Here is a 20,240-nt window from a genome sequence, read left to right on the forward strand (position 1 = left end):
AGGAGTGTTAATAAAGGGAGGGGACGCGCGCCCGTGCGTGTGCAGGGGGGCCGGGGCGTGTGCGCAGAAATCCCCGCCTTGGCCACTCTGCTCTCCGCACGCCACAGAAGCCCGCGCCCCACCAGCGCATCTGTTTTCTATTTGAGCTTCCCCTTCCCTCTCTCTGGAGGCTTGTGGAGTTTGGGGGCTCAAGGGAATGGCTGAGAGTTGGCGTCGTGCTTCTCCTAGATGTTTTCGTTGGCGGGCTGAAGAGCTTCCCAAAAGAACAACAGATGGAAAAGCAAACATCTTAGCCATCAGATGTTGCCAAAGTTTACTCCAAACAAGGATGTCAGGAAAATCGTCGCCCACTTCCTCCTAGCAGCTGGCCCCAGGACTGGCCTGGAGTCATAATTATCAAGGTAACCCCTGTTGTGCACCAGCGTTTTTCGCTGTTTCTCTAAGACCAGCAGCTCACTCATCCCTTACGATCCATTTCAAATAGCTTGTCCTGTTCTTTTGAATTTGGGTTTGGAGAATAGACTTCTGGAGTTTGCGTAGGTGAGAGAGATCTTACCAGTCCTGTAACTAACACTCTTGTTATAGAAGAGGAATCTGAGGCTGAGTGGGGCTTGAATTAGGTGCCACAGGTAGGAAGCGGCAGACTTTGGACTCCTGAGTTCCACTTTATGACCCACAGTCTCTCCAGTGCCTGACATAACTGATGAGGCAAGGCTCACACAGGAAGAGCATTCCCTCCAACCAGCAGGCAGCGCAGTTGCAGAGCTCTGGGTCCCGCGCTGAGGATGTCCACCAAGAAGGACACCAGTGCCGAGTCCCACGGAGGAGTCCGCCCAGTGCAACGTGTGCAGTGACAGGGCTCCACTCGGGCTATTGTGAGACTACGATTAATTTAACTTCATTTGTTATTATGAAATTTGGCACAGTTAACAGACACGTGCCAATAGTAAGAGTCCGCCAGGTTTATTCCTAATTGGTTCACGTTGATATGAGAGCGATCCATGCGTCTTCAGAATCTAGTGAAAATTAGAAACCCTCTCCAAAGCAAAGCACATAAGCACATATGTGCAGTATTCTACATACGATTTCAGGGACCCATAAAACTCTCAAGCCCACCAGAACCCAGGTTAATGCTTGTCTCAATAATTTAATCCTTTTCAACTCACAATATATATTTTTAAATGGATTTATGTCAATGTATAACTTACAACCTCAGTTATGAGTTCTCGCCGGGACAACCTAGAACCACATTCACACTGATACTTTGGTTAAGTCAGGAGACAGGTTAATTATCCATAAAGGCAACAGGCGGCACAAACCTTGTGCTACACGGGATGCTACAAGCACATCTCAGCATGAATCCAAGTGGTGCTTCAAAATCATGAGGTAGTCCTTGAGACTGTAACACCCATGTCTAGGTGACAACACATAGGCATGAAAACAGCTTTACCAACAGACATGGGTCTGAAATGCGGCTCCACCACTACCCACTCTGTGACCCTGAACAAGATACTCAACCTCCCTGAGCCTCACTTTCTTCATCTTGCAATGAGGATTAAGCGAGAATAAGGGTGTACAACCTAGGCACACGGTGGGCATTCACATAATGCGATCACCATAATGCAATAATCCATTTATTTTTAATGGAGGTAATTGTTGTTACCTCCATTAACTTCATAAGTAAAGAGAATTTTTATATATAACATTTTTATACAATATTACATGTAATGTTATTTATTTTTAATATCATAACTGCCAAAACTTTCTTTTAATTCTCATTTCCCTATATTTCTCCCATTTGCCCCAGCCTTTAACTGAAACACACATTTTTGTGCCAAAATAAGTCCTCAAATGAGAAGCCTGAAAGCCCTGAGTTGTATAATCTCCTGTAGTAAATTATCAAAAAAAAGTCTATTGCAGTAGAATTTTTTCTTGAGTGAGTGAAATTAAAACTTGGTATTTTAATCACTCTTAACAGAAAAGCTTCTTGAAATATAACCTATAAAAATAATAACAATGTGATCACATATCTGTCCCCCGAAAGTCTGGTAAAAATAACTTGCCTGAATAATTAGAACTGTTTTTAAACTGCTTCTCCCCAGAATCATTATCTCTTTCTCTGGTTTTAGAGATTGCACACCTACAGAACCACTAAATGCACCACTTCAAGTGCTAAGTCTTAAAGGAGCCTTCTCAGCACAGGGCTCTCACACGAAACCAAGTTAAGTTGAATGCTAACATTGCATAAGCCAAGAAAGAATGAGTTCCAACCTGAGATCACAAGAAGCATTGTTTTGCTTGCTCTTTTAGAGATGCTACCTCAGGAAAACCTGTGAAGTAAGAAAACTGAACCAAGGCAACCAAGCAGATGTGTCCATCCTTGGCTGGGCTCTCATGGTTGGAGCAGGATTCTGCAAATTGACACCTGCAGGCCAAATCCAGACCCTCGCCTGCTTTAATAGAGTCTTCAAGCTCAAAATGGCTTTTACATTTTTAAGTGACTGGAAAAAACTCAAAAGAAGAATGATATTTTGTGGCTCATTAAAAGTAGATGAAATTCAACAAATAAAGTTTTATTTATTTTCATATTATCTCTGTCTGCTTTCACACTGCAGAGGCACAGTTGAGTAGTTTTGCCTGAGACCATATGGCCTGCAAGGGCAAAAATACTTATTATCTGGCCCTTTACATGAAGTGTTTACTGACTTCTAAAATTAGAGTAAGCACAACTTACTTAAGTCAAGGTTTGGATAACTTTCAGTTTTATTATATTTTGAATTAATCTTTTTTAAACTACTGAAATGTATTTTAACAAGGAAGGCACAGCAACAAATGTTTGAGGAAGGGAGGGAAGGAAGGAAGATGGGAGGAAGGGAAGATGGTACATATTCAAATGACTGTTTGATCCAGTCATTAGCCAAAAATATTTAGGTTAAGACTGATTTCTCCCGAGAAGTAATGTGTGGCCCTGTCTTCATCACAAGAAAGTAGGGTAGGAGCTGATGCCAATACCTACATAGGATCAAATTGTGCTCTGAAAATATAACAATTATATATGATATATAATACAATATATAAAAGAAGAATGTGGCAGGATATTTCTCTGACTGAGGTGCTAATATCCTGCCCTTTGATTCTCCCTATGGATCTGATGGTGGCTTCCACTACCAGTTCCTGTATAAAAGAAAGGATATTAATGGCAAGTGCTTGTTGCTTTTCCCTTTTAAAGTACTAGAAAAATATGAGACTATGTATATAGAATATGTTAACAAAAAGTACACTTTCTAAGAAAATAACTTTTTACTGGAGAGAAGGCATAACCTCAGCATCTTATTAGGTTCTTCAATCATTCTCAGGTAGGATGCTTCAAATTCTCCCAGCAGCCACCATTTAAAATTCTCCCAGTAGACAATAGTTCAAGAATTGTAAGCCTAAGTTGTCCCAATAAAAGTATCCTGCACGTTCCTTGTGGACACCTACTAGACTATCAGACAACCACTCCAAATTCTGGGAAGAATCCTCTCCTTGCACATGATCACAGAAATGGCTATAGGCAATGCATTCTGAACTGCAGTGCTGCTCCTCTGACTCTAATTGATGGAACCCAGATTGACTAATGAGTACCATTGCTGGAATAGGAATTGGGAGAAGTAAAGAGAAAGTTCCAGTATATTCCATGCCCAGTTCCAGCTGGTGTCTGAAAATCAGCTCCTCCCAAATTCCATGAGATTCCCTACTACCTCTATACTATGCAATAGTCCCTCTTGGGGAATGATCCTGTGTAAGTAAGTGAGTTTCTGTTGCTTGCAACCAGGAGTCGTAACTCATCCACCAAAAATTCCCTTCAAGGAGGGAATTAAAGAGGAAATGAAAAGAGAAAATAAAGAATTAAACTAACATCTATTGAGTGCCAACCATGTGCTAGGCATTGCGCTAACCAAAAAACAGTTCCTGCCTTTGAAGAATGTATAAGAAGAGTAAGTCCCAGAACAACCCATGGAACCAGGTGTCAGAATAAGAGCGCTTTCGCAGAAAGTCTGTGTCTCTGGATGCAGTTCTTCTTCAGCTTTCACCAAAACCCTTTTCTGTTTCATTTTACATCTACCCTCTTGTTTCCCTAGATCCCATTCTTTGTTTCTTGCCTAATTAGACCCAGGAATGGCAGAGACAGTCTAAATAAATGGGCAGGATATAAAGCAAAGTGCTTACATATGTGAGGGCCCACAAAAGGACGGCCCTAATGGAAATTACAGAATTTCACACAATGAGGCAATTCTTCATTGTGTTAAGGTTGGCCTCCTGTTTGCTCTTCAATTTCTTTCTGAGTTGATATACAGAGGATGCCAAAAATTGTGTACAAATTTTAAGAAAGGAGAGGAAAAAACTGTATTAAAATTGAAATACTCAAGTCATGCTGGATTTCTGTATAAGAGATGCAAGATACAATATACGAGATAACAAACATTATCAGTTTGTATGGAGTATTTATGCTACAATAAAGGTTTGTTTCTTGTTCATTACAAAACCAAACAGATTATGGAGGGGCAAGGGGTGTTGACCTTGGTTCTGTGGGATAAAGTGCCGTTCATCTTCTAATAGCTCCCCCAGGACCCAGGACCTCAGGATCCTTCACTAGATCCTCTGCATCTAGCTGGTAGGTGAAGAAAGAGAAAAAAGGTGGAGGATCAGGAGGACACGAGGAAGGATTTCATAGTCCAGGCCTGAAGGAACTACATATCCCTTTTCCCATATCCCATTAGCCAGAAATTAGTCATAGGGCTCCACCAAACTATAAGAGGGCTTGGGGAATGATGTTAGGAAAGAAAAGAAGGTTTGGGAAACAGAGATCCTTTGAAACTCTACCCTTTCCACTGTTTTGATGCACTCTGACATCAACTCACCAGGTGCAAACACAGCTAAAACCTGTGTGCCAAGGACTGAGATAATAATCTGCCCCCAAATCAAAGTTGTAACCTCTCAGTCTTAAACCCAGGCCCTCATGATCTAAGAACCTCATCACATCATCATGATAGAAATTAAAGCCCATCTTCCCCAGAAACAGCACCCACCTCTTTTTCATGTGGTCTGCTATCAGTGTTATCACTTAACAGGTTTAAGGATATGAACAATTTTAATAATATGTTACAGCTCTGGGTCCAGAAAGCAAGCCAAAAATAACAAATCACTGAGTAGTTGAAAATCTCATCATCTTGTGATATATGATTCTTCTCCTTTCAGTAACTAAAAAAACATAAATACTATATCTAGAAATATAAAAGTGCCAGTATATTAAGAGACAAGGGAAATAGCATAGAGCAATTCAGTCAATAATATTTAATAGGCCAACAAAATTTGCCACATCAAAGACACTTGATGAGCATCTTGGGAACAGGCGATTAGAATAAACACAGAGCATCCAAGGTTACAACTTGTGCAGCAATGAGTCCCAGATGGCTCATGGGTTGTTGCTAGCGTCAGCACACCATTGCACTCAGACATGGGAAAGGAGACTTGGTTTCCTAGGGACCCAGACTTGGTCAGGCCGCCATGTGCCAGGCTCTATGCTAAGTACACATGCATCTCATTTTCAAGCCCTCCAGTAATGAAGAATGGAATTGGAGAGTAAGATTGTGGTACCGAAATCCCTGGAGAAGGTAACTCCTCTCACTGGCAACCTTGGCAACAGAATTTTCAAGAGCACCAAGGAGGCTGGAACCAGAAAGAATAGACAGGCAGTCCAAGAGGGGATTTCTGACACCCAGACTGGATACAACTACTTACCAAAATGACTTTTTTTTTTTTTATTTTTGAGACAGAGTTTTACTCTGTCACCCTCGGTTGAGTGCCATGGCATCATTGTAGCTCACAGCAACCTCAAACTCTTGGGCTTGAGCAATCCTCTTGCCTCAGCCTCGAGAGTAGCTGGAACTACAGACACCCACCATAATGCCTGGCTAGTTTTTCTATTTTCAGTGGGGACAGGGGTCTCACTCTTGCTCAGGCTGGCCTTGAACTTCTGAGCTCAAGCAATCCATCCAACTCAGCCTCCCAGAGTGCTAGGCTTGAGCCACCGTGCCTGGCCTCAAAATGACTTTTAATAAAGAAATGTTCATCCATCTGATGTTCACTGGCAGATAAATTCATCTAGATCTTTCTTCCAGCTTAGTGAGTCACCTCAAACTGGGCAACAAACATGTTCCCTGTCACCAGCAAACACACACCCACACAGGTGCACACAGCTACACACACACACAGATGCACACAGCTACACACACACAAATGCACACAGCTACACACACACAGGTGCACACAGCTACACACAGATGCACACAGCTACACACACACAGATGCACACAGCTACACACACACACACAGATGCACACAGCTACACACACACAGGTGCACACAGCTACACACAGATGCACACACACACTACTTTTGTAACTTGAATATGGCTTCTGGTGATGATGACAATAAAAGGATGCTAATGTTTAGAAGAAAATGTCACAGAACAAAGTGTTAAGGAAAAAGAACAAACCGTGAAGTAGGATGCAATAGACTCTCAACTATGTTCGAAATAAAAGGACTTAAGAAAGATAGAAAGGTGAGCCAGAACAGTGCAGCGAGTGAGGGAGGAGGCCAAGGCAGCCCTGGGATGTGGTGTTTATATTTGCTGTTGTTTTCCCTGCTTAGTGTCTGAAAAACATTTAAATTACAGATTTTTTTAAAACCTACCAATTAAAAGAAAGAAAGAGGAGGAAAGAAGGAAGGAATGTAGGAAGGGAGGGAGGGAGAGAGACTGTAGACAAGAAGGAAGAAAACATATCAAAATGGTAGGAGTGATTATATTCTGGTGCTGGGATTATAAGTAACTTGGTTTCCCAAAGCCAGCAAGTTCAAGCTTGTCCTAGTACCTATGATCGTAGACTGGCCAAACCCAGGTGAATTCCCTCCCAAGAGCATTGGCTATGATTTAATTTCTTCATATATGTTTCTTCCAAACTTGCAAAAGAAAAACGAACATTTTAAAAGTGGGTTATCAATACAGACATGACATCTGAATTACTGCCTGTACTTTTCGTTAAAGTAATTTATAATTTAAACATTACTTCTCAGCCTTTTGGCTAAGATCAAGTATAAAATATTTTATAATTTAAATTAATGTGAAACTAAGTCATCTTAAACCATACCAATGACCCATCCAATCTCACATTCTCACTAGACTATAAACTTCACAAGGGTTCACTGATGTATTCCAAATGCCTAGAACTGCCTAGACCACGTAGCCAGTTAATAATAAATACTTGCCGAATGAGTGAATACATGAATGTTCTATTTCCGGCAAATTTAGAAATTTCTGGAAATATAGAAATAACATGTCAATCTTCTAAGTCAGGAAATGCTTCATCTCCTCCGCGTCAGGATGAGATGGTCCATGTTTACCACTAATCAGATAAAGACAATTTCACATTCGTCATCTAAAGGCTCCGGGCACCTCCTTTCAGAAGGGACTTCATTCTCCATATCACACTAGGACCTAATGAAAAAGTCCTGCTACCATATCACCAGCATGTGACACTTTAAATATCAGAACTTTATAAAAATCAGCCACAATGACCATATAAGGCAAGCTGATGCGAACGGAAGTAGATTACAGACTTGTGTAGCTGAAGTTATAAAGTGATGATCATGACTTACAACGTCTTCCCGTGTGGGGAAAGCACAAAGCCTCTACATTGACAAGACGACTGAACTCTCAGAATCGCAATCAAGTTTTTCCAGATGTTGATTACACTGCTGCCCAAAGAACTCCACCAGAGAATCAGACAGTCTGTATTACCATGATAAAAGAAAGCAGTTATAGTTGGCAGCAGGTGGGAGTGTTAATGATTTAATGCTGAGATGCTTTTGTCAGGTATTTAAGTTACCAAAAGTACTTTTCTCTTTGTGATAAATTTTTGCACATACATTTGGAAACCCAATTTTTAACACAATACCTCTCAAGCCAACAATGAGCATTTGGGGAAAAAGGGGAGGTGATTTGGTTTCCCCTTTTCACATGTGTCACCTCTCGGCTTAATTAGTTCCCCCTCTGATTTTGAAGTAGGTGCAGCACAAGCATATGGAATTGACTCAAAATGTGTGACAACAACCGAAGCAAATGACACGGAAAGTAAAACTGTGCAGTATGCCAGCAATGCAAGACCACGTGTGGGAAAGAACAAGAAGTGCAACGGGGTGAAAGTGAGGTGTTAGTTCAGTGGTCCGTGGACCCTTCTAGTTTCTTTGTTTTCAGTTCATGTTTGTTCAGCCCATACCATGGTCCAGCTGCTGTGCCAGACTCCTTTATCTAAAGAATCACATTTAGCTCCTGCTTGGCACATGAAGAAACTGGAGCCCAGCTCCAATAAGGTGGATGTAACATCTAAATGGAGACCAGTCTGACTCCTCCCCCGGGCTCCATCCACCTTGCCAGGTTGCTTCTCCTGTCTTCAGAGGGAGTGCAAAGTTCCAGGCACCCTTATCTGATGGCCCTGCCACCCATTCTCGCTTTTTTCAGTTTCTTCCTTTCTTGATAAAGTCCAGAGAGATGAATAAGCAGGCAAGAGACAAGTCCTGGGTAGAGCCCACAGGGGATCCCCCATTCCTTTCCTATCTATCCTCTCCTCTGGAATACAGAACTGTGCCCTGAGGGTCACTGCTGTTGAGCTTCCTGTCTCTGGAGAGGGAGCCCTAAGCCACCTTGCAAGCTTCTCCCCCACCCCATCATCCCAGGCGTCTCAGGTAGGCTGGGCTCCCCTAGCAAAGGCCCCCAGCTCTGACCATCATCAGCATCCTGCTGCATTAGTGGAAATGAAAAAACCCTGAGCATCATGAGGATTACTCACCCTGAAGTCGGCAGCCCCTCAGAAGACCACCCACCTGCTTCCCTGGTACCCAGGTGGACCCCCAAGGCTTCCCAACAGGGACTCTTCTGGGCACATGGGAAGGCAATCCAGCTGTCTGGAAGGATTAAGAGGGAAGAAAGGAAGTGAAGAAAATGTCAAAGGTACCCAGAGGCCTAGCGTCCAGGCGCCACAGTCCACCTGCTGGGGCCGGTCTCTAGGTCAAAACTGAAGGAAGCTCATAGTCTCTGCCCTCAGGCTGTGCACAGTCTAGATGGGCTGACCCACAAATGAGTAGATAATAATCTCCTAGGGGGCTAAAACAGAGGGAATTCAGAATATGGGAAGAATCTCAACCTGAGGCCCATTAGTCCAGCCTGCAATTTTCCCTTAAAGATAGGAGTGATAAGAAAGGCTATAATTGGGTTATAGATTTCGTATGAAAGCTATAAATTAGTTTCATAGTAGGACTGAGTACATTGGATACTTTTTCTTCCATTCTTGAGATACTTTGCTAAGAAGAAAGGGGGGGGGGAGGATGGGTGGAGGGAGGGCAATTGGTGGGACCACACCTATGTTGCATCTTACAAGGTACATGTGAAATTTACTAAATGTAGAATATAAATGTCTTAACACAGTAACTAAGAAAAATGCCAGGAAGGCTATGTTAACCAGTTTGATGAAAACATTTCAAATTGTATATAAAACCAAAAAAATAAAAAATAAATAAATAAAAATTTTTAAAAAAAAAGAGTGATAAGAAGGAATGAGAGAAAGTTACAGGGTTCTTACCATTTTTAGTGTTATTGCCACCTTAACCATACTCATGCCGTTTTCATCCTCCTCATACTCATGTTAACGCCTAGCATTAAGATGAGCAGAACAAGATCTGCAGCTGGTCTGCCAGGGTTGAATCCTGGCACTGCTCATATTAGCCGCATGACCTTGGGCTCTGCCTCAGTTTCCTTGTGGATAACAATGCAACCTCTTATGATTGTTGGGAGGACTAAGGACAATATATGAATGGTGCAGTGCTCAGAGCAGTGTCTGGCACATGGTAACTACTCAGTAAACATCCACTGCTGCGGTCATTGCCATGGTTGGGAAGTTTTTGCACTTCACACACTTCACACAAGGTCTCACTTGACATAGTGAAGGGTGGGAATACTTGCCATGAAGGGACAAGGTCAGAGAGGGGAATGGATAACCCTCACCATTACAGCTAGGAAGCCTGGTTCCCACACCAGAACTTCTGGCCACCCAGGTTATTTCCAATACGTCGCAACACTTTATGAAGTTGTTTTGAAACCCTGAACTTTCATAAGAAACTTCCTCTAAAAGCTTTTTAATGACTCCAAGGCTCCTTAAGCATAAATGAGAAAGGAAATTGAGCTGGGAAAATATCTCTAGTAACATTCCCCGGACTCCAGGGCCCCACATCTTGGGTTAACTTATGGATACTTAGAATCAAAACCTAATCCCCTTCTGAATGTGATAAAATCCTTTCACACCCCAAATGGTCACTCCAGCCCAAGTATCAGGACCCTAATTTGGGGAAAACACAGGTTCTTTCTGCCCCAAGTCCTGCCCACCAGGGCAGCGCTCACCAGCTGCTGTCACCTAGCCATGGGTGGGGTGCAGGTCTCCAGTGGCAGGCAGGACTCAGGCCAGGACCAGGCAGCTCCAGGCTGTCACAGCAGTAAGGCAGCAGGAACAAAAAGGGGATAGAATGTCAAGGACCAGAACAAGTTTGTACTGCACATATCTTCTCTGCCCTCTGCCCCACCCCACGGTCTCTTTCTTCTCCCCAGGTAGTAAGCACTCCCTGCTGATCTAGCAGAAGCGACCAGGGTGAAGCTCTGGGATAGAAATAAATGCAAGAAATCTGTTTTTAATTAACTTTTTAAAAAATTACATCATAACTGTGTACAATAATGCATTTAGGGGGTACCATGTGCTGATTTGATATACAAAGTAGAATGCTTGCAGCCTGAGCCAGGGCAAGATCTCATCTCTAAAAATAGCTGGGCATTGTGGAGGGCACCTGTAGTCCCAGTTACTTTAGAGGCTGAAGCAACAAGATTACTTGAGCCCAAGAGTTTGAGGTTGCTGTGAGCTATGATACCACGACACTCCTCTCAGGGCGACAAAAAAAATAAAAATAAATAAAGTGAAAATGCTCCTACAGATATTTATTTTTTTAAGATAGTGAGTAACTGAACCTATTCTTACTGACTAAAAGTATTTTCTCTCAATTTTGCATAGTTTTGTTTTTTTTTTTTTTTGCTGCCTGAACATAGATAAGTAAAAATCAATTATTTGTTTTATTATCCCAAAGTCCAAAAATGAATGGGACAGATGAAAAGTCCCCCAAAATGTTATGACATAGAGTGAAGTTTACCTGCCTGAAACTCAGCCAAACTGGAGAAGGGACAGGGCGAGTGATTTGGGACCAATTGAACAAATGTTAACTTGCCAAATAGCAATTCAGCAAACTACCAGTTGACGGATTTTGGCCTCACCAAATCCTTGTTTTTAGTAACATTTTGTGAAGTTTACAAAAGTTTGTGTTTTATTGCAAGCACCCAATATATAGCCTATTTTTAGAGTGACAATTGGTTATGTATTTTAAATTTCAAATATGATGTTTGTCTCAAATACCCAAGGTTTTTTATTCCTCTTGGTTAATGGATTTGCTTTGTTGAAGGAAGGGGAATAAGTGAAATTGAAGGTAATATGCAAGGAATTGTTCCAGAAATATTGTCATGCCTGTATCTGCATGTTCCCCCCCGCCCAGGGGTGCTGGCAAACACACACACACACACACATACACACACACACTCTCTCTCTCTCTTACATTTTAGCATATACTCACAAAATTAAAGTTTCACCTATGTGTATATTTTCACATATTCATTTCAATTGGAATATATTTAAGGAAAATCCCACCCTTCATATGACATACTGAGCTTCTTGGCGGGGGAAAGGAACTTGGAAAAGTAGAGCAAATAAGGAAGCATTTTTGAGCACCTGCTAAGCCCCTGGGGCTCTGTCACACAGTGGCAGTAGAGTTCCATCTTCATGAAACCCACCACCACATATGAGGTAGGAGTTGTAATCTCTGTTTACAGAGGAGGAAAGTGAAGCTCAAAATAACAAGTGCATTACCAGCCTAGGTCACCTACTACAAAGTGACAGAGTCCTCCTTTCCCCAGATCTTTGGAATGGGGAGAAGACTAAGGAGAAAGCTCACAATCCAGTCCTTATCCCACTGATGAAACAGTTCCCATCTCTTCTGCTCTCATCAGCTGAAGAACAATTGCTCAATGACGAAAGAATCAAAATCTGAGAAAGAATTACATCAACCCCAATCACCAAGCAGGTCCTAAAAGAGACAAATGAAGGGTGGTGCCTGTGGCTCAGTAAGTGGGGCACCAGCCCCACATACCAAGGGTGGTGGGTTCGAACCCTGCCCCAGCCAAACTGCAACAAAAAATAGCCGGGCATTGTGGCGGGCACCTGTAGTCCCAGCTACTCAGGAGGCTGAGGCAAGAGAATCACCTAAACTCAAGAGCTGGAGATTGCTGTGAGCTGTGACGGCATAGCACTCTACTGAGGGCAAAAAAAATGAGACTCTGTCTCTAAGGGAAAAAAAGAGACAAATGAATACCCCTCCCCTCTTGTGTGAAGCAGCCTCTCTTAACACACCCCTGTAGTATTAGCCTGGCTTTGATTTGCCAAAAGACAGCACCACTGAGTTCCAAAAGGAAGACTAATTCACAAAAGGCAAACTGACAATGAGCGTGGGAAAAGGAGAACCTAGGGGTCGCCAAAGCCAAATCACTGGTGGCTGTGGGGTGGCTGTGGGAATGTTACCATATTATGTTCGTTTCTCCTGCATGCACAAAATAGACACCCCTGAGTTACAGAATATTCCTGACTTCTTCCTGCTTTCTCCTGAAGTGCATCTGTGCAATAATTAAAATCTATTATATTCCTAAATCACTTAGTAACACCTCAGCCGACACTGGGAGGAGAGAGGTGGAATTTTGATAGTAGGTCTGCCACTAACGTGCGATGAAATCAGCTTGATGCTAATTATTTTTCACATTTGGTTTCTATATTTACCAACTGGCCTAACTTTTAAGGGGCAGGGTTTTTCTAAAATGCCTGCTGAATTTACCTTTCTGTCTATCCAGGCTCTACCCATCCTACAAGCCCCATTTTGAACCCCATCATTTGTTTATATCCCCCTCACATCAGCCCAGAGGATCACTTCTTCTCTACCTCCATTTACATGTTTGCTCACACAATTAGCACTGCATATGCACATTACATGTATTAAATATGCACTATGATATAAGAAAAAAATATATATATATGTACTATGTGACTATGCCAGATAATATGATGGGAAATGACAAAATAATTGGTAACAATAACTGAAGTCACTGAAGGGCTACAAAGGGCAGGTATTGGTCTAAGTGCTTGTGTGCTTGCTAACTTCCTTAGTCCTTATGTTCTATGAGGAGTGTCCTATTATTAACCCAATTCTACAGATGAAGTAAACTGAGTTATCTAGTAACTACTAAGGAATGGAATCAGATCCTAAGGGATGGAATCAGAACTTGAATGCAAACAGCCTGGCTTTACAGCCCCGGCAATTAAAATCACTGCTCTATAGCAACTGCTCCTGGACCACATTCAAGGGGTTCATAGTTGAATAAAAGACAGACCTGTAATCAAAAGATGACTCGAAGGTGTGACAAGTGCCATGCTTGAGTCTGACAAGGAAAGGGGGGCAACACAGACTGGGAAGGCCGACCAGGAATTTGTCAGGAAGGTACTGGGGTAGGGAGAGATTTGAGGCATTTTTGACAGTTTAGCAAACTGAAGTTACACCTAACACCATATTTCTCCTAGCTCTACCATTCTATAAATCTATGAGTGGGATTGTATCATAATCTAAAAAATAACTTTGCCTGTGCTTACAAAGAGTGCTATGCTGATAAACCAGCTGTCCAGGACAGAAAAAGAAAAGAAAAGAGAAAAAAACACACAACTTGTGTTTGCAGATTTACTTTACCAGTTTCCATAGTGCGAATACTCCCACAGTGGCAGGTTTCAGGCTACCAACCAGACATCGTTAAACTCAGGGTTGAGAAGAGATGTGTACATATGGACTAACTCCAGAGCACCACTGAATGAAGCTCGTGCAGTGAAGTCTCAGGAACTGCGGAGCTGAGAGCTAGGTGGGCAGGAAAATAACCACCCAGGGGGAGAGAGGCCTCAGGCACTTGGGAGGGAGGGGACAGATACTCAATCCCTAGAAAGCTGCAGCAGCCAGCATGGCACCCAAAAAAAAACCTGGGGAAAAATAGGGATATGAACCACAGAACAGGTCAGGGAGCCAGGAGGAAAAGGGGAACACCCAGGGTCAGGACATGAGTGAAAGAGATGCCTGGTCGGCACAGGGACACTCATGAGTTCAGTCAGGCACAACTTTCAGTCAACACCCAGTCAGGCCATGAGGATGATGCAGAAAGTCCAGAGAGCTTTTGGTGTTAACTTTGCCTCTCAGCCCTTACAAATTCCTCACCCCAGCATGGGCTGGGAACTCCTCATCTGGGCTTGCAAAGCATCCTGTGCTGACCTCTAGTACAACCCTTCCCACCACACAGTGTGGTTATCCACCTAGGAGGCTGCAAGCCCCTTTAAGTATGTACCCAGCACAGAGCCGGAGTCAGCAAACATCAGCCCATCAGCCAAATCTGGCCTGCCATCTGCTCTTGTAGGTACCCAAACTAAGAAGGGTTTAATGGCTGAAAAAACCAAAAACAAAAGAAGAACAAATTTCAGTGTTCATAAACAAAGTTTTAATAAGACACAGCCACGCTTATCCATTAACATATTATAGTATATAGCTGCCTTTTGTATCATTTTACATCCTGTAAAACCAAAAATGCTTACTATCTGGTCCTTTATGCAAAAAATTTGCCAACTCTTGGCACATAGAATGCCACAAGACAGGAAACTCTAGATAAACGTTTGAGTAATGATCACTTGACTGAAGGTCCAACCCTGGCCCTTTTCAATCTCATAACTAGTCTGACTTTCCTGATCAAAGGACCCTGTGTGCCCAAGTCATTTGACTTAACTGTGACCATCACCACCACTACTTATGATTTAAAGGAAGGGCAAAAAATATGATGACAGGTCAGGTATAATTAGACAAAAAGAAAGATGTCCAGGATGACTCCAAAATTTTTGGCCTGAGAAAATGGAATGATGGAGTTGGCAAAAAGAAGGAGAAAACTGTGGACTAAGTAAGCTTTGCAGCGGCAGAGCAGGTCTGTATCATACATTTTCAGTTTTAGTGAAGGTCTGTATCGTACATGTTCAGTTTTAGTGGTCATTTAGACGTCCACTGCTGAGTAGCCAATTGCATATGCAAGCCTGGGGGGCCGGAGCAAGATGTGGGCTGGAGGTATAAATGTGGGAGACACTTACATTTGGATGGTTGTTTAAGCCATGACACTGAATGTCATCACCAAGAGAATCATGTCAAGTTAAATGCCTAAGATAGGGTGATCAGATTTTAACATTTGTAAAGCGGGGCAACATGGCCAGGGGGCAGGGTGGGGTGGGGGCGGGGCAGGGGACGGGGCAGGGCAGGGCCTGACAACAATGCCAACTTTGATAAGCAGTTCTCGATAATCACTTCTCAACAATTATTTGTTATTATTACAGTTTAACATTATAAAATTAACAAAAATAATATAAAACTCATATTTTGGTGAAATAGCCACATGGCAGCTGAAAACTATACAGAAACCCTTCCTGTTCTCCCGCCCCTTGGTGCATTCTTTCCAAAAATCAGGACTTTTGTAAAACGCCGAGGGACACGGGACAAATTGTTACAAATCGGGACTGTCCCTCCAAAAGCGGGACATCTGGTCACCCTAGCCTAAGACCAACCAGTCAAGTAAGAAAAGAGCCATTAGACCTGGCAACACTCAGGGCACTGGTTACCTTAACAAGTGAGTTTCCATACAAAGAAAAAAGGCAGTACCTTGATTAGAGGGGTATTTGGAGAAAATAGAGGAGAGATATAGAAGAGAGAGTGTATAGGGAACTATTTAGAGGCATTTTGCTGCATGTAGCTAGTGACAAGACATCAGGAGAAATGTTAAGGTGGCAGCAGTGACAGCACATTTGCATTCTGACGGGAATGACACAATCTATAGGGAAAAAATGAACAATTCAGAAACAAAAGCAGGAGAGAATTGCTGGAGGGATGTTCTTTTTTTTTAACATTTTTTTTATTAAGTCATATATACATAGATCATGAATACATGTATGCCTTTGTGGGATTCAATGTGTTGATTATTTGTACAAATTAGACTGTTTACATCCTACTAATTAACATAGCTTTCACCTCATTTACTTAATCACAGTATTAAGACATTTGTGTTCAATGCTTGATAGATTTGACTTGTACCTTGCAATATGCTCCATAGCTGTAGTCCCACCATTAATCCTCTCTCTAATGAACCATCCCCCTCCTCCCCATTCCCCTTCTATTCCCTCCTTCATCCTGGGCTATAGTTGTGATTCATCTCTCTTATGAAAGTGTGAGTGATTATAAATTGGTTTTATAGTAGTACTGAGTACATTGGATATTTTTTTTCCATTCCTGAGATACTTTACTAAGAAGAATATTTTCCAGCTCTATCCATGTAAACATAAAAGAAGTAAAGGCTCCATCTTTTTTAATGCTGCACAGTATTCCATGGTATACATATACCATAATTTATTAATCCATTCATGGGTCAGTGGGCACTTGGGCTTCTTCCAAGACTTTGCAATTGTGAATTGAGCTGCAGTGAACAATCTGGTACAAATATCTTTGTTGCCAAGTGATATTTGGTCTTTTGGATATACACCTAGCAGAGAAATTAATTGCAGGATCAAATGGCAGGTCTGCATTTAGATCCCTGAGTGTCCTCCCAACTTCTTTCCAAAAGGAACATACTAGCTTGCATTTCAACCAGCAGTGCAGAAGTGTTCCCTTTTTTCCACAACCATGACAGCATCTGTAGTTTTGGGATTTTGTAATGTGGGCTACTCTTACTGGAGTTAGATGATATCTCAAAATGGTTTTGGTTTGCATTTCTCTGATGATTAAAGATGATGAGCATTTTTTCATGTATCTATAGACCATGAGTGAATTGGCTGGCCACTTGTAGAAGACTAAAATTGGACTTACAACTTTCTCCTCTAACAAAAATTGACTCTCACTGGTTAAAGGACTTAAATGTAAGACATGAAACTATAAAAATTCTTGGAGAGAGTGCAGGGGAAACACTTGAAAAAATTGGCCTGAGAGAATACTTTATGAGGAGGACCCCCCGGGCATTGAAGCAACATCAAAAATACATTACTGGGATCTGATCAAACTAAAAAGCTTCTGCACTGCCAAGAACCCAGTAAGTAAAGCAAGTAGACAGTCCTCAGAATGGGAGAGGATTTTTGCAGGTTATATTTCCGACAAAGGTCTAATAACCAGAATCCACAAAGACCTCAAACTTATTAATAAGAAAAGAACAAGTGATCCCATTTCATTGTGGGCAAGAGACATGAACAGAAGCTCCTCTGAAGAAGACAGGCGCACGATCTGGAGGGATGGTCTTAAGTAGAGATTCCCTAGACAACAAACGACAGAATTTGGGATCTAGTAAAAAAATAGGCATTCTACAAATGGCACCAGGATCCACCTAATAACATGGGCAAAATACCTAAGAATCTTCATCATTACTACTTACCTCGCCACTCCTACTCACAAGACACACATGCACACAAACACACGTCCATATACCCTTAATCCATCAATCTCCATTGGCTATGCTGCCAAAATCTGACAACTTCTTACTGCCTTCATTATTATAATTGCCCTTACCCAAGTCAAATTTATTTCTCTATGAACTACTGTCATAGTCTCTCACTCTTTTTTTAAAAAAGAAACTCTTTTACTGAAGTATAATACATGGGTATAGAAAAGTCCTCAATGGTGGGTGGCGCCTATGGCTCAAAGGAGTAGGGTGCCGACCCCATATGCCGGAGGTGGTGGGTTCAAACCCAGCCCTGGCCAAAAACTGCAAAGAAAAAGAAAAGTCCTCAATGGCTCAGCGCCCGTAGCACAGTGGTTATGGCACCAGCCACATACTCTGAGACTGGAGGGTTCAAACCTAACTGGGGCCAACTGCAACAAAAAAAAAGCTGGGTGTTACAGCAGGCACCTGTAGTCCCAGCTACTGGGAGGCTGAAGCAAAAGAATCACTTAAGCCCAGGAGTTGGAGGTTGCTGTGAGCTGTGATGCCACAGCACTCTACCAAGGGTGACATGGTAAGACTCTGTCTCAAAAAAAGAAAAAAAGAAAAGTTCTCAATCATAAGTAGATAGCTTGATGAATTTTCACAGACTGAACACACCTGTATCAAAAGTGGCCACCACCTACACCAAGAAATGAGATATTATCAGCACCCCAAGACCCCCTCTCTTGCCCCCTCGCAACCACTCCCCACCACCCCCAAGGTAACACTCTGGATTTCCACCACCATGGATTACTTTTGTCTACTCAGAAATTATGTAAATAGAATCAGGCAGTGTAGATTCTTTTGTGTCTGGCTTCTTTCACTCAAAATTGTTTGTTACATTCACCCATGTTGTTTGCACATAGAAACAGTTCACTCCCTTTCTTCTCTTTGCTGTGTCATGTACTTTTGGATAGATATGCCACCATTTATTTACCCACTGTGCTGTTAATATTTAGATAGTTTGCACTTTGGGGCTATTATTTATAGGCTGCTGGGAACATTTTCTTTCACATCTATCAGTGCACATATGTAGGCATTTTTATTGGGCAAAAACTCGAGAGTGGAATTTGTGGTTCATAAGTGATAGATATACATTTATCTTGAACATTCCAGGCTCTCTCACACTTCAGGTTCTTTGTAAATGTTGTTCCCTCTGCCTGGAACACAACTCCAACCCACACTAGCCTAACTATTATTAATTCTTCAAGTCTCAACTTACAAGTCACCTCCTCAGATAAGAACTCTTAACTTGATCTCTGTACCAAGAGTATATTTCTTCTGCAGTGCTTCCACAATCTCCACTTCACTTGTTTCTTTATTTACTTGTTCATGTTCTGTCTTTCCCCCTCATTATGAGGCCTATGGGGGCAAAGACAGGGCCCTCTTGGCCACTACAGCATGTTCAGTACAGGCCTCAGAGTAAGAGTTCAATAAATAATGTTCATCAGCTGATTGAGTTAATAAATAGTATCCCTGTGGGAGGGAGTGGTATCTAAGCTAAATAGCCCTTGGATGGGCTAAGCCCTGTGTACTCTCCAACAAAGGCCATCTCGGTGCATACTCTGAGTCGCTGATGAGCTATATGAGTGATCTTGAGGTGCCTTGGACTCCTGCTCCCTGCTTGGACCACTTTATGTAGGTTTACCCTTTCTCCAAAGGTATGACAGCATTTACATTAATTTATCCATTATTTTAATTTATAAAGTTCATGGGGTGGGGTTTCCTGATAATAATGCTAATTAATTATCACTTAGAAAATCTGAAAAATTACTAAGAAAAAAAATTGCCATCCATACTTCCGCTACCTAGGGAAAAAATCAGCATATCTTATTTGAGTCTTTGTTATTTCACTTCCCCTTTATTGTTAGTGTAGATCAAAAGGCTCAGGAGAGGGCTTGGCTGGAATTGTATACAGTAGCGGGGATGTCCAACCTGTGGCCCACTGGCCATATATGTATTTTCTGAAGCCTATTTTGCTTATCTGTGGTGTTGGATATCACAGAAATTATGCATAAACTTTTCTTTTTGCCCGTCAGCTTTCATTATTGTTTGGGTATTTAATGTGTGGCCCAAGACAACTCTTCTTCCAAAGTGTGGCAGAAAAAAAAAAAGCTTGGACACCCTTACATAGGGGGTTCTAATTATTCAAGTTTGCAATGTCCTTTGTGTGTAAACAGGTGAAGATGAATTGGGGATGGATTAGGAAAAGCTTCAGGTTTGTGACCTGTTTTCAGCTCATTTGTTCAACTCACCCTCCAAACGTCACCTTTGTCTCCCCATCAGCAATGCCAGGAACCTGGAAGTATTACAACAATTCAGCAAACACTGCCCCAAAATCAAGAGTGCTGATCATTCTGGGAAGATGGCCGACTGGTAGCAACCCTGGTCAGAGGCTCCTGAACAAAGGAAGAAAAACTGGTTGGAATCAGAATCTATGAAGTCAAAGACGGGGAGCTGAGCCCAGAAAGAAGTTCGGCAA

At 42.1% G+C, this 20,240-nt stretch overlaps 1 protein-coding gene across 1 annotated transcript in view; it reads right to left on the minus strand.

The window, feature by feature from the left end:
• PDE1C (phosphodiesterase 1C) overlaps positions 1 to 20,240 on the minus strand; it is a 651,334-nt gene that overhangs the window by 538,746 nt on the left and 92,348 nt on the right. The gene's annotated exons all lie outside the window — the stretch shown is intronic.

This window comes from Otolemur garnettii, unplaced genomic scaffold (genome assembly GCF_000181295.1).
Source record: "Otolemur garnettii isolate 467f Iridium unplaced genomic scaffold, OtoGar3 scaffold00028, whole genome shotgun sequence".
Lineage (NCBI taxonomy): Eukaryota > Metazoa > Chordata > Mammalia > Primates > Galagidae > Otolemur > Otolemur garnettii.